The sequence below is a fragment of the Pseudophryne corroboree genome, chromosome 4 (genome assembly GCF_028390025.1).
Source record: "Pseudophryne corroboree isolate aPseCor3 chromosome 4, aPseCor3.hap2, whole genome shotgun sequence".
NCBI lineage: Eukaryota > Metazoa > Chordata > Amphibia > Anura > Myobatrachidae > Pseudophryne > Pseudophryne corroboree.
The window spans coordinates 708,289,126-708,305,550 of NC_086447.1; the positions used below are offsets into that span (position 1 = coordinate 708,289,126).

General features: G+C 37.8%; 1 protein-coding gene across 1 annotated transcript in view; it reads right to left on the reverse strand.

Moving 5' to 3' along the window:
- LOC134910984 (proton-coupled folate transporter-like) overlaps positions 1–16,425 on the reverse strand; it is a 668,553-nt gene that overhangs the window by 618,360 nt on the left and 33,768 nt on the right. The gene's annotated exons all lie outside the window — the stretch shown is intronic.

Sequence of the window (16,425 nt, forward strand, 5' to 3'; positions counted from 1 at the left end):
TTATAGATTCACAAAATAATCCTCTCCATAAAATAAATAAATTCTAATAAGGTGAAAGAATAAATATGCTTGATTAGTCTCATGTATCATGTAAATTTAGCGACATGCAGGAGAATTAGTATGGTCAGTCATACGGTTACCACTCCTGACGCTGGCCCTGGAGGAGAGGGGAAATGCTGCCCCGGGATTCCGTACGAGAGTGACCGCTTTCTCCCGCTTGTTGGCAGCACAGAAATTCGCCTGTCAGGGCTGCTCTTATCAGCGGCAGATAGCCGCTTCCTCCGCTATCGCTACCACAGTGCTGACTGTAGCTGACGGACCCGTGAGTCACGTGTGCGCACCACGTGACTCACCCAGTGTTCCTTTCTGACGTACGTTTCGCAATGCTTGATCACAGGTGATTAGGTCGCCTGTTAGCTGATGTATATAAAGGAAAAATCTTTCCGTTCACAGCTCTAAATAATTAGCTTAATCAGTTTAAATGTCAGTGATTACTTTCACTGTGTGAAGAGTTAGTTAGTGAGTTTTCAAATCACAGGAACAGTTCTATTTCTAAGAGGGAGAAACTAAAAAAGAATATAGAAATAAACGTAAACCCTGAACAGACATTTGATGAGAGTTAATGGAGGTGATACTAATAATGAATTTTAGGTTAAATTAAATTAGGTATATACGTATAGTACTATTGATGAAAATTATTTTAATGTGGTAATGAAAAATTAAATAGGTTTGGTGTAACAAAAACCTATTATAAATCGGAACAAAAGATCAAATAATTAAAAATTAATTGCAATGAGATAATTGCTACTAATAAAAATAATAATAATGAAAATAAAAATTAACTGTGAAAATGATGAAATGAATAAAGTTAATAAAGATGGTTGATTAATTAGAAAAAATGAAATTCTAAAATGAACATTTATTGTAAATTGCGAAATGCTATGTTGAATAAATGGTAGAATGATTGAAAGATCTATAATGAGAAGAAATTCCCATAGATCATATATTGTACTATGGTATTAGATCATTCATAATGTAGTACAGAGAAAGAAAAGAAAATAAATGAAATTGATTGCAACTTAATTATATATTAATATAGAGGGGAACACGCGATGCTTCTATTGTAAGATATTGGACCAAGGGCATATGATTGTATCTGACCCATACATGAGTTTAATTATTAAAACTGAAAAGAGGGGAGAATATGTAATTATTTTCTAGCTGCACATTGTGCAAAATTTGTATAAATTTGTTTAATTGATGAGAAATAAATTAACAGTACCTAGGTGATATAGTAGGTGGAGTGAGAGCATGAATAAAAAAGAAGAAGAATGTGACTGTGTTAGAGCAAGGGGATTGTTGGTCTACCTCGGTAAGTGATGTATATGTGAAAAATCGTTGTATACTGTTGCAATGTGTGTGTGATATTTTTGTAGTAACCCCAGTGTGATCATGACCTATCATGGATAACAGTGCTTAATAATGTGTGCAACATGATAAAATGGTGACCTAAAATTAATATAAAAACTTTAGAGAAGAGGAGGGGGAAATGAATTCCCTAACCAAATAAATTATAATGAATTGTGCTCTGAAATTAGTGAGATCAGAAGTTACATGACTGGTGACTAATATTAGAATGAATAAATATGTGTATAAGTGAAGGTCTTGAAGGAATAAAAAAAGTGCGTTGTTGATTCTAAAGTATCCTCTTTATGCCAATGATTGTTGTCAAGTGATATAATTATAAGAGTATATTTGGATCACTTTGGAAGAAAGGCTCCAAAATTAATGTTCTCATTGAGGCCCTCTGGATTGAGAGCCCCAAGTTTAAAGGTCCATTCGCATTCCCTCCGTAATAGGCTGTTAGTAAGATCGCCTCCTCTGTTCCCTAACTTGACTTGTTCAAGGCCATAAATTTTGAAATTCAGCCATGATCCATCATGTTCAAAATGGAAATGGCGTGCAACTGAGGTCAATTTTTTGAATTTAGTCAGATCCCTTGCAGCATTCCTTATTGAGCCAATGTGCTCCAAAATCCGTTGTTTAAACGGTCTGCTTGTCATTCCCACATAGCGTTTATTGCACTCACATGATATGCAATAGACTACGGCTTCTGTATTACAATTGATAAAATGTTGGGATCTTATGTCCTTTCCAAAACGATCCCTGATTGTATCTGTTTGTTTTATCCATTTGCAGGCTTTACAGTGTCCACAGGGGAAAGTTCCCACCGTTTTTGGTTTTGTAGTTGGGACCCGCTTAAAGTGGCTTGAGACCAACTGATCTCTCAAATTACGGGATCTTTTCCAACTCATGGAAACATGAGGGCCTAGTTTTTTGGCTAGGACAGGATCTAATTGGAGAATACCCCAATGTTTTTGAATTGCCTCTTTGGCTTGATGCCATTGGCGACAGAACCTCCCAACAAAGCGTAGGGTGCCTTTCACTTCCGATTTAGATTCCTTTGTTGTAAAGATTAATTTTTCTCTGCTTAAGTGCCGGACACTATTGTGGGCTTTTTTGACAGATGTCTTGCTGTACCCTCTTGCATGAAGCCTTCTTATTAGATCCTTGCTTTGTTCAGAAAAAAGTACATCATCTGAACAGTTCCTCCTCAAACGGAGGAATTCCCCTTTCGGAATATTTTTTAAAGTAGATGGTAGGTGCGAGCTGGCATGGTGTAAAAGTGAATTGGTTGAAGTCTCTTTCCTATATAGCTTGGTAGAGATCATACCTTCCTGGTTTTTATATATCATTAAATCCAAGAAGGGGAGTTCCTGTTGACTGATGTCATGAGTCAAATGTATATTGAGTTGATTATTGTTAAGATGTTCAATGAATAGTAGGAGTAGTTGGATGTCACCTTCCCAGATCATCAAGATATCATCAATGTATCTGATCCACATTATGATATTAGAAGTAAAGTTGTCATTCTGATCCGTAAACACGTGTTGCTTCTCCCACCATCCTAGAAAAATGTTAGCATATGTGGGAGCGCATGCTGCTCCCATAGCGGTTCCACGTGTTTGTAAGTAGAACCTGTCATTAAACAGGAAAAAATTATGGTATAATATGAATTGAAGAAGATCAGCTATGAAAGCGTGAAATCCCTCATAGCCCTCTGTTTTCATAAAGTAATTCACTGCCTCTAGACCTATTTTGTGGTCAATGGATGTGTACAATGCTTCCACATCAAGGGAGACTAGGAACTGATTTTCCTCTAATCGTATGCCATGTAGTTTGCGTAGGACATCCGACGTGTCCTGGACATAGGACGGAAGAGACTGAACATGATGTCTAAGATGTATATCTACAAAAATGCTCGCTTTTTCTGTTAGGGCACCAATGCCAGAAACAATTGGCCTCCCAGGTGGTGTAGTTAGATTTTTATGCACTTTTGGGAGCAAATAAAAAGTTGGTATCCGTGGGTATTCATTTAAGAGAAATGCAAATTCATGTGTGGTAATGATGCCATCCTTCAACGCATTGTTGATCTTTTTATTATAGATAGTTCTAAAGTCCTCTAGGGGATTAAAGAGAAGTCTTTTATAGCATGTGGGATTCTCCAATTGCCTGTAGGCTTCCTGTAAATATTTGATTTGAGGCCATAGAACCACATTGCCTCCCTTATCTGATGGCTTTATTATTGTATCATTCCATGATTGTATATCTTGAAAGGCTAATTTTTCTTTTTTTGTTAGATTAGAATTTCGAGGGTATGTGGGTTTTTTTACATGAATTTGATCAAATTCTTTGGATACGGCCTTAATAAAAATCTGAATCTCTGGGCTTGTGTGTTCTGAGGGAAAAAAGGAAGATTTTTTCTTGACTATTGGTCTAGTTGCCACCTCCCATTCCTGGTCCTTAGGCATAGAGGTTTCTTGTTCTAAATCCATCAGTGCCTCAAGGGCTTCTGATTCCAAGATAGCCAGGTTTTCACCTGCTTGGGTTGGAGGGTGATCCTTTTGAGTTCCTGGATTTTGATTATGGAACTTGGTGAGAAGCAATTTTCTGCCAAACAGTTTAAGGTCCTTCTCCCATTCAAATCTATTGAAATTCATGGTTGGAGAGTATGTTAGACCTTTGCCCAAAATAGATAGATGATCATCACTTAATTGATGTTCAGACAAATTAATCACTTTTAATTTGGATGATGGTTCCTCCTCAATGACAATTGAAGAGAGGTGGGCTATTGTCTCTTCCGTGTGTTCCGTATAGGTTGTCTCCTTGATGGAGGGGAATCCCATTGTTGTCGTCGGTATCCCCTTTCGTTTCCTATTGGCCCTCCTTGTTTTCCTTCTTTTTGTCTCCCCCTCTTTCCTTTCGTAAAATCCCCTAAGGGGGTTTTACGAAAGGAAAGAGGGGGAGACAAAAAGAAGGAAAACAAGGAGGGCCAATAGGAAACGAAAGGGGATACCGACGACAACAATGGGATTCCCCTCCATCAAGGAGACAACCTATACGGAACACACGGAAGAGACAATAGCCCACCTCTCTTCAATTGTCATTGAGGAGGAACCATCATCCAAATTAAAAGTGATTAATTTGTCTGAACATCAATTAAGTGATGATCATCTATCTATTTTGGGCAAAGGTCTAACATACTCTCCAACCATGAATTTCAATAGATTTGAATGGGAGAAGGACCTTAAACTGTTTGGCAGAAAATTGCTTCTCACCAAGTTCCATAATCAAAATCCAGGAACTCAAAAGGATCACCCTCCAACCCAAGCAGGTGAAAACCTGGCTATCTTGGAATCAGAAGCCCTTGAGGCACTGATGGATTTAGAACAAGAAACCTCTATGCCTAAGGACCAGGAATGGGAGGTGGCAACTAGACCAATAGTCAAGAAAAAATCTTCCTTTTTTCCCTCAGAACACACAAGCCCAGAGATTCAGATTTTTATTAAGGCCGTATCCAAAGAATTTGATCAAATTCATGTAAAAAAACCCACATACCCTCGAAATTCTAATCTAACAAAAAAAGAAAAATTAGCCTTTCAAGATATACAATCATGGAATGATACAATAATAAAGCCATCAGATAAGGGAGGCAATGTGGTTCTATGGCCTCAAATCAAATATTTACAGGAAGCCTACAGGCAATTGGAGAATCCCACATGCTATAAAAGACTTCTCTTTAATCCCCTAGAGGACTTTAGAACTATCTATAATAAAAAGATCAACAATGCGTTGAAGGATGGCATCATTACCACACATGAATTTGCATTTCTCTTAAATGAATACCCACGGATACCAACTTTTTATTTGCTCCCAAAAGTGCATAAAAATCTAACTACACCACCTGGGAGGCCAATTGTTTCTGGCATTGGTGCCCTAACAGAAAAAGCGAGCATTTTTGTAGATATACATCTTAGACATCAGGTTCAGTCTCTTCCGTCCTATGTCCAGGACACGTCGGATGTCCTACGCAAACTACATGGCATACGATTAGAGGAAAATCAGTTCCTAGTCTCCCTTGATGTGGAAGCATTGTACACATCCATTGACCACAAAATAGGTCTAGAGGCAGTGAATTACTTTATGAAAACAGAGGGCTATGAGGGATTTCACGCTTTCATAGCTGATCTTCTTCAATTCATATTATACCATAATTTTTTCCTGTTTAATGACAGGTTCTACTTACAAACACGTGGAACCGCCATGGGAGCAGCATGCGCTCCCACATATGCTAACATTTTTCTAGGATGGTGGGAGAAGCAACACGTGTTTACGGATCAGAATGACAACTTTACTTCTAATATCATAATGTGGATCAGATACATTGATGATATCTTGATGATCTGGGAAGGTGACATCCAACTACTCCTACTATTCATTGAACATCTTAACAATAATCAACTCAATATACATTTGACTCATGACATCAGTCAACAGGAACTCCCCTTCTTGGATTTAATGATATATAAAAACCAGGAAGGTATGATCTCTACCAAGCTATATAGGAAAGAGACTTCAACCAATTCACTTTTACACCATGCCAGCTCGCACCTACCATCTACTTTAAAAAATATTCCGAAAGGGGAATTCCTCCGTTTGAGGAGGAACTGTTCAGATGATGTACTTTTTTCTGAACAAAGCAAGGATCTAATAAGAAGGCTTCATGCAAGAGGGTACAGCAAGACATCTGTCAAAAAAGCCCACAATAGTGTCCGGCACTTAAGCAGAGAAAAATTAATCTTTACAACAAAGGAATCTAAATCGGAAGTGAAAGGCACCCTACGCTTTGTTGGGAGGTTCTGTCGCCAATGGCATCAAGCCAAAGAGGCAATTCAAAAACATTGGGGTATTCTCCAATTAGATCCTGTCCTAGCCGAAAAACTAGGCCCTCATGTTTCCATGAGTTGGAAAAGATCCCGTAATTTGAGAGATCAGTTGGTCTCAAGCCACTTTAAGCGGGTCCCAACTACAAAACCAAAAACGGTGGGAACTTTCCCCTGTGGACACTGTAAAGCCTGCAAATGGATAAAACAAACAGATACAATCAGGGATCGTTTTGGAAAGGACATAAGATCCCAACATTTTATCAATTGTAATACAGAAGCCGTAGTCTATTGCATATCATGTGAGTGCAATAAACGCTATGTGGGAATGACAAGCAGACCGTTTAAACAACGGATTTTGGAGCACATTGGCTCAATAAGGAATGCTGCAAGGGATCTGACTAAATTCAAAAAATTGACCTCAGTTGCACGCCATTTCCATTTTGAACATGATGGATCATGGCTGAATTTCAAAATTTATGGCCTTGAACAAGTCAAGTTAGGGAACAGAGGAGGCGATCTTACTAACAGCCTATTACGGAGGGAATGCGAATGGACCTTTAAACTTGGGGCTCTCAATCCAGAGGGCCTCAATGAGAACATTAATTTTGGAGCCTTTCTTCCAAAGTGATCCAAATATACTCTTATAATTATATCACTTGACAACAATCATTGGCATAAAGAGGATACTTTAGAATCAACAACGCACTTTTTTTATTCCTTCAAGACCTTCACTTATACACATATTTATTCATTCTAATATTAGTCACCAGTCATGTAACTTCTGATCTCACTAATTTCAGAGCACAATTCATTATAATTTATTTGGTTAGGGAATTCATTTCCCCCTCCTCTTCTCTAAAGTTTTTATATTAATTTTAGGTCACCATTTTATCATGTTGCACACATTATTAAGCACTGTTATCCATGATAGGTCATGATCACACTGGGGTTACTACAAAAATATCACACACACATTGCAACAGTATACAACGATTTTTCACATATACATCACTTACCGAGGTAGACCAACAATCCCCTTGCTCTAACACAGTCACATTCTTCTTCTTTTTTATTCATGCTCTCACTCCACCTACTATATCACCTAGGTACTGTTAATTTATTTCTCATCAATTAAACAAATTTATACAAATTTTGCACAATGTGCAGCTAGAAAATAATTACATATTCTCCCCTCTTTTCAGTTTTAATAATTAAACTCATGTATGGGTCAGATACAATCATATGCCCTTGGTCCAATATCTTACAATAGAAGCATCGCGTGTTCCCCTCTATATTAATATATAATTAAGTTGCAATCAATTTCATTTATTTTCTTTTCTTTCTCTGTACTACATTATGAATGATCTAATACCATAGTACAATATATGATCTATGGGAATTTCTTCTCATTATAGATCTTTCAATCATTCTACCATTTATTCAACATAGCATTTCGCAATTTACAATAAATGTTCATTTTAGAATTTCATTTTTTCTAATTAATCAACCATCTTTATTAACTTTATTCATTTCATCATTTTCACAGTTAATTTTTATTTTCATTATTATTATTTTTATTAGTAGCAATTATCTCATTGCAATTAATTTTTAATTATTTGATCTTTTGTTCCGATTTATAATAGGTTTTTGTTACACCAAACCTATTTAATTTTTCATTACCACATTAAAATAATTTTCATCAATAGTACTATACGTATATACCTAATTTAATTTAACCTAAAATTCATTATTAGTATCACCTCCATTAACTCTCATCAAATGTCTGTTCAGGGTTTACGTTTATTTCTATATTCTTTTTTAGTTTCTCCCTCTTAGAAATAGAACTGTTCCTGTGATTTGAAAACTCACTAACTAACTCTTCACACAGTGAAAGTAATCACTGACATTTAAACTGATTAAGCTAATTATTTAGAGCTGTGAACGGAAAGATTTTTCCTTTATATACATCAGCTAACAGGCGACCTAATCACCTGTGATCAAGCATTGCGAAACGTACGTCAGAAAGGAACACTGGGTGAGTCACGTGGTGCGCACACGTGACTCACGGGTCCGTCAGCTACAGTCAGCACTGTGGTAGCGATAGCGGAGGAAGCGGCTATCTGCCGCTGATAAGAGCAGCCCTGACAGGCGAATTTCTGTGCTGCCAACAAGCGGGAGAAAGCGGTCACTCTCGTACGGAATCCCGGGGCAGCATTTCCCCTCTCCTCCAGGGCCAGCGTCAGGAGTGGTAACCGTATGACTGACCATACTAATTCTCCTGCATGTCGCTAAATTTACATGATACATGAGACTAATCAAGCATATTTATTCTTTCACCTTATTAGAATTTATTTATTTTATGGAGAGGATTATTTTGTGAATCTATAATTGTCACACTGCATGTCCTACAAATGTAACTGGACCAATAATAATTATTATCAACTGCCATCAGACTGCTGGTAATATCTTTATCCTCCCATATGGTATTAAGCACAAATTGAAGCAGGATTAACACTATCAGCTGAAGTGTCAATTGGCTGTTGATTAAGGTATCGGCACAAGATTACATTGTGTTACATGTAATCACGATAGGACCAACAGGTACTATTAACTTCTATCAGACTGCTGGTAATATCTTTATCTCCTCATATGGTATTAAGTACAAATTGTAGCAGGATTAACATTATCAGCTAAAGTGTCAATTGGTTGTTGAATAAGGTATTTGCACAAGATCACATTGTATCACATGTAATCACGGCAGGAATAATATTATCTACTGACTGCCACTCTTTTGCTGATAGCACAAAGAGGATTAGTTGCTCACTAATATCAGTCAATCTCAACAAGATTGTCTCAACCATTACACTAACATCCCAGCATTTGATAAATATTTGCTAAAATGTTAAAAACATGAGCTAAAAATTCTACAACTATTGAGCAATTTGTTACACATTGTGTGCCATATATAACTGTGACTGAAAATAGTAATACCTATGAGTGTACTGCTTGCGAGATCAAGTGCAAGTCTGTATGAGCCATATATATTCTGTCTGGTGTAAATTAATTTAGAAATACAGTTTTCTCACAAGCATATCCATTAATTAGACATTCACCGTTAAAACGGGTGGATACACCTGGTTTACACAAGTATCCACATTATTATAAAGAACTTTCAGGAGAGTACCGCACTAGAGACCTAAGTGTAGGTTTAATCTTCTCTGCACTGCCTGGCAATAGGGCAACAGGGAGCACCTACCAAAGGTCACTCTGCTTGATACCTCCTCTTTCTTTCTTCTGGCCAAGTTGGGTGCACTTGCCCTCTCTCATTCCTCGTCCTATACCAATTGGCATGACGGGAGAACAGCAGAAGGGCAGTCATACCTGTATCTTGGCCACTGTATACATCTTTAATTAGTGCTTATAAATTGTCATCAATATTGTCTGACTATTATGTGGTCTAAGTACTTATAAATTAGCCACAAGCACTACAATTGTCTAAGAATATGCTGTTGGAGATTATGTACAGTTACAAAAGAATTAAAGAAAGGTCTATGTACATTATGGATTCATAGGCTCCGCCCTCACCATTTTTTGTCCATATTTTTATTGAACTGATGTGCTGTCCATTAGTCTCTGATTAATATTAGAGTCACTAACCTCTGCTATCAATATATGTGAATAACCACCATAAAAACTATTTCTTTTCACACAGGTGGAAAGATCACCTGGTGGGTGGATAATTTACTTATGCCCACCACTTTCAGCTCCACAGATCATGATTTTTTGCTGACTTTAAGGACTTGTACTGCTGTACAGGTGACCCAATCGAAGTAACCTCCAGTGACCTATGATTCAAACCAATCGCCCTATGAAATTTATGTATGGGCAATACAAATGATTAGATGATGGTCACACTCTTTAATTTTTAATACTTCGATCCCTAATTCATTGTGTAAAGGGAATCACCATACAAGACGGACCCTAATATAATTAATGATTCTGGCTGAGGCCAATTTTCAAAATATATACATACTTTTCAAAAATATTTTCGCTTATGATCACACATTTATTTAATAAATCAGTATTTTTAAGGCATATCAATAAAAGTTGTTATATTTTATGATTGTTCTATCAAAATTAATTTTTGTGTTACCTCGGATAAGAGTGCTCCCTACCAGGGTCATCTTTTGTCTTCTCTGTAAGCTCCCCTCTGTTTTGAGGGGTGTGGTATACAAGATCTACATGCATTAAGTCTACAGTCATTAGGTTGATCCTATATGGTCGATAGACAAAAGGTCGACATAGACAGAAGGTCAACAGGTTCCAAAAGGTCGACATGACAATACTAGACACAAAAACGGTCAACACTTTTTTTTTGCATTTGTGGAGTTATTGTGGATAGTTTTTTTCATCTGGGACCAGCATTTGTTGAAACGCATCCGCTGACAAGAGCCATAGAAGTGTTCTATATTGTAATCCAACTACATATTGTAAAGTGGCTACAGTTATACCTGTGTTTAAACTATTCAAGAGATTCTGACTTTAACATAGTGCTATCCATTGCAATATACTATCAATGTAAATCAGTACCTAGGTGATTTACTGATAACTGGAAAAGCCAATGTTTCTTATTAGACAGGTGAGCGATTGTAAAGATAACTGATATACTATAGACTTATACCTATTGCTGAACTACATTCCACTGAACTGTTGTGAAATGATAATATTGTATGAAGTTTGTCTTTCCCAAACAGGTTTATTACTAGGTGTACTGTACAGTGATTCATAGCATCATGTCCTCAAATATCACGCACCTGTATTTTCACAGTCATGTACTAGATTTTCCAAGTTACTTCACAGGACTGGGACTAAAAACACCCCTGGTGTAAAGATTACACTGATAACATCCATTTGACTTTATTTACCTGAATCAATTACAAACAGAAGAGGCAGCACATAAAGACACTGAAAAAAGTAGAAAATGGGCTTTATTTGTAACGTATCAGAGACCTATTCTCTCTCCACATGGAACACAATTAAATAAATGTGGTAATCTTACCTATTTACTCCCAACATATATAAAGGATCTCCCTTTCTGTGCTGCATGGGCACCCATGAAAACTATGGGTTTCCGTTCATGGCTAATACATGCCCATGGTGACCACGCACACATAATCAGGAATCATGGTTAGTTGTCATAACAACCATTACAAAATTATAGAATACAAACACACATGTGAAATATTTGCTGCTACATCTCAGACATTCCAGCACATCAACTAGTGGCAAATGCTTATCTGAAGGTACCACCCCACAATCAAAAAGGGATGCCTCTTTAGGGGTACATATGAGGGTACATATGAAGGGACAGCCAAAAGAAAATGCAAAACAAAGAACCTCCTGTGAAATGAAGAACCCGATATTCGATCTGGATTCCATACTTGTGATTGTCGTTTGATTAAATTTGATTTTGAAATACACAAAAATGCAGAGACCCCTGGCAGACCCATCATTTCTTCCCATGGGTCTTTGTACCAACAGATTGCAGTGTATTTAAAAGCTGTTTACTTACATGTATACAAAATACTTTTACTTACCTGAGAGATGCCTCAACCTTGTTACTAAAATTTGCGTTTATTCTGAGATACCCGCATAATGTTTTTATGTAGTGGTGATGTCATAAGACTCTATACCTGCATTCCATATGAAGAGGGTGTCCCGGTGGTCAAATGCGTAATTACAGATAATCCCTTATATAAGTGTCGAGCTAAAAACTTCTTTATGAGACTGTTCCAATTTATACTTACCTGACATTATTTTCTGTATGATGGTAATGAAATACAGTATACTGTAAGCACTTTGGTATCCGGACTCCAGGTCGACAACAAAAAGGTCGACACACCTTAGGTCGACGCCAATTGGTCAACACACCTAATGTCGACAGGGACAAAAGGTCGACATGGACAAAATGTCGACAGGAACAAGGTCGACATGGAAAAAGGTCGACATGAGTTTCACAATTTTTTTTCTTTTTTGGAACCTTTTCATACTTAACGATCCACGTGGACTACGATTGGAGCCGTAATCTGTGCCGAGCAAAGCGGTAGCAGAGCGAAGGCACCATGCCCGAAGCATGGCGAGCGAAGCGAGCCATGCGACGGGACGCGATGCACTCATTGGGGTTCCCGGTCACTCTACGAAGAAAACTACAAAAAAAAAACCTCATGTCGACCTTTTTTCATGTCGACCTTGTTCCTGTCGACCTTTTGTCCATGTCGACCTTTTTTCCATGTCGACCTAAGGTGTGTCAACCAATTGGCATCGACCTAAGGTGTGTCAACCTTTTTGTTGTCGACCTGCAGTCCCAGACCCATGCACTTTAACCAGGTCTATTTTTTTAGGGCTCTGACCATTAAGAGTAATATTTATATGTGCTTACACTATATAGACAATTTACTTTTTGCAGACAGATACTAAATCAACTTTTTGTGAAATTATAGAGAACCATAATGCCACTACTGGTCCAGTTAAATTAATATTCACCAAAAGTGAGCCTAGCAATAAACAATTGGTTGTAACCATTTACATTTAGAATCTAGACAATAAATGAAAAACTTCTTTTTATGTAAATTCTACAGATCACAATACTATCCTCAGACATAACAGATTCCATCCTAAACCATCACTTAAATGTTTACCATATTCTCATTTCTTACGAGTGTGTAGACCAGGTAATCCAGTTGAAACAGAATTTCAACTAAATTCCATGTTAGAAAAAGAAAATGAGAGCAAAAAAAAAGAGAAGTACTTGCGTTACCTACTGTAGACAAAATACCTTTAAGACATTAGTCAAAAATAATCTCACAACTATACCATGGATCAATTAATAAATCAATTCACTACTAAAAATCAATACACTGCTAAAATATCTCAAAACTATGGTCAATTATAAATACAGATACAGTTTTTTATCTTTTATATAAAAATGGATACACACTAAGATTATCTGTCCAGTCTTTCTGGTTGAAACGAAAATCTGGTAATGTACAGATGTGTCCACTTACATCTAGCCTCCCTGCACGTTAAACAGCTCTTCTAGTCACGCCATACCGGGGAGTGACTTGGTAGCGCTGAACATCTTTTCATGCTACTTTTTTCCATTAAAATGCAATTTAGCGTTTTTAAAGCGATGCAAACAGGATGCACGCACAGTTTTGCTGATTGAAATGAAATGTGGCATGCCTATATTCTGTATGTGACTGTGGCTGTATCTGCATACGAAATGCTATGCTAGAGTATTTTCCTAGAAAACACTAATGTCGCATTTTTTATATGCAGATACAGGCGCATTCACACACAGAATATAGAAATGCTGCATATAATTTTAATCTACTGTTTGCTTGTGCGTCTTATACACATACAGTAGCAATGCAAATGAGATGCATTTTTGGCAAAACAAGATGTCCAATGCTAACTGAGTTGCATTGGACCCATCAACTCACTTACGCTGTGCATCTCCCGCTGCGTGGCATATTGAGACTAGATGTATGAGGACACATCTAAATGGGAGCAAATGACAATTGACTATTTGCTAACGAACACTAGAATGTTTGTCATTTTTCCAGCTTTTGCGTCAAATGGTTTATTGTCATTTGCTTCAATAAATCACCAGATTTTCACTCCAACCAGAAAGATTGGATAGATAATCTTCTCTTGTGTATCTATCATAAAACCAAAACCATACAAATCTATTCACAGAGAAAAAACATCAGATTATAAACAGATATCACAGGATTTGAAACAAAAAATTCTTTCCACTTTTTATAGTCTAGAAAAGGATGCTTTAAAATGTGCAAGTTATCTTACATTTCATTATCTGATCTCAGGAGATAAGCTTCTTTCACCCCTACTCAACTAGGGAATTTAGAATAACTCATTTACTTTCAGTACCTGTAGCACCAAAATTGTTACCTACTGTACCACTTTTCTTGCCTATGTTGTTTACACTACATGGCTAATACAGAGAGACAATTTAAAGAGTACATGATGCAACATAGGTCTGCCATCAGGGCAGCCATCCAGTCAGAAGCTAGCAAACAACCAGCGACAAGGCATTTTGCCAAAGTATACCACATAAGATACCACATAATAGACCAAGTTCCCTTGTCATTACACATAGACACAGATCTAAAAAACAACATCTCCAAATAGAATCATTCCCAGTGATTCTAAATGAAACACTGGGAATGAACTGTTTCTTACAAATCTAGTTCCCTAATTTAGATCCAGGGCCATAGAGAGCTTACCGGACCTTTGTAATGTAGGGAGCGTGGCCTAACAAACCATGAAGACCTTCAATGAAAAAAGTACTGTTTAAGCTCCGCTATGCGGTACTGCGACTAGCATGGGGAAAGGGATGCCATGTACACCTCAGCCAAGAGCAGATCCTGGGGGGAAACTGGGTGCAGAGGATAGTGCTGTGCTCCGTGGCAGCAGCCACCCTGGATGCAGCATACAGAGGCATGTGTTGGGCTGATGAGAGAGGTGGGCCAATGAAGAAGACCTCAATAAACTCAGGAGTATTTTGCAGAAACAAATTAGGGCAACATGGGACATGACCACCTTGGAGAATTACAGTACATCAAACCGAAAATCTCACCCAGAGGATTAAAACCAAGGATTTTTCCTACATTTGAGTTTGCCATCACCAACTTGATGGAAGAATGAGAGACCTGCCTACAAAAATTCTCCATGGATCTCATGCATATTCTTATTAAACATGATTTACTAATACTGGAGGAAATTGATAAAGAAATTGGAAGTATCAGTAAGGATTAAGAAGTGTGGGAGAAGGAGACACAATTTCAAAAGTGTTTTGATAAAAACAACAAAGATCTAGAAGTCTATGAACAATCAATCATAGACCGCAAGAAAAATAAATTCATCAGGGATAAGTGGGATTACTCTACAGGCAATGTATTTCAGTGTAAAAGACCGATCTCACAGAGATACAATAGAAACTGGAAACGGCAATATTCCTCCTCAGAGGCTGAATCCTCAGGAACGGAAGACTACACTGAGTATTGCAGGAGAGTAGACGACCAAGGAGCAGCATTCTCTGAGACTCCAGGCTTCTCCTCGGCCTCCCCCTCATCACTCTCTTTTTAAGAGAACACCAGAGGACAAAGAGGAAGATACAGAAATCATGAGGCACAAGGAGGAGCAAGAAGAAGGGGAAGAAACAGAGAATGGGAAATAAATCCCCAGAGACAGTTGCTGAGACTCAAGAAATAAGCCCCATGCAAGAAACAGATCCATTGCAAATTATCAATCTCTCCAACAAAGAACTCAATGAACACAAAAAAGTTTTAGTCAAAAACCTCTCTTTCTCACCCACCTCTAAACTGGACAGGTTCACGTTTGAAAAATACTTGAATCCCTCCTATTAATAAAATTTCATGCCATGAAAAAAAAAATTGACTAATGAATCTCTTCTTGTACCCCCAGAATTATCAACAGGGACAAGATCGGGCTGGTCTGTTAGAGAAACACAGGTACTTCTACAGTTGGAATCTCTCCCCAAAGAAGGAGGAGGAGATGTGGATGACTCACACACCACACAGAAAAGGCCACCATGCACAAAGAAGTCAACCTTTTTTCCGCATGAAGGAATCTGCCCGGAGATCAAAATCTTCAGGGAAATGATCTCTAGGGACTTGAACGAATTACTAACACCAGACCACAAATGATTGACAATTTTGAGAAAGGAGAGTGCAAAGCCATAAGAGAAATACAGACCTGGGATGACATCATCAAAAAATCAGATAAAGGGGGCAATATAGTACTTTGGCCCAAAGACTTCTACATGGAAGAGGCTAGGAGGCAACTCTTGCAAATTTCCTGCTAACAAAGGACTCTATTTAATCCCACAGATAATTTTCTCCACTTCTTTACGTGCATGATTGAAAAGGCAGCTACAAAGGGGACCATTACTAAGCAAGAAGCCAACTATTTCGCAGTCAAAAATCCCAGAGTACCCACCTTCTATATTCTCCCAAAGGTGCATAAAGACAAGGAAAAGCCACCGGGAAGGCCTATTGTTTCAGGCATGGACGGACTGTTGGAGAAAGGAAGCTCT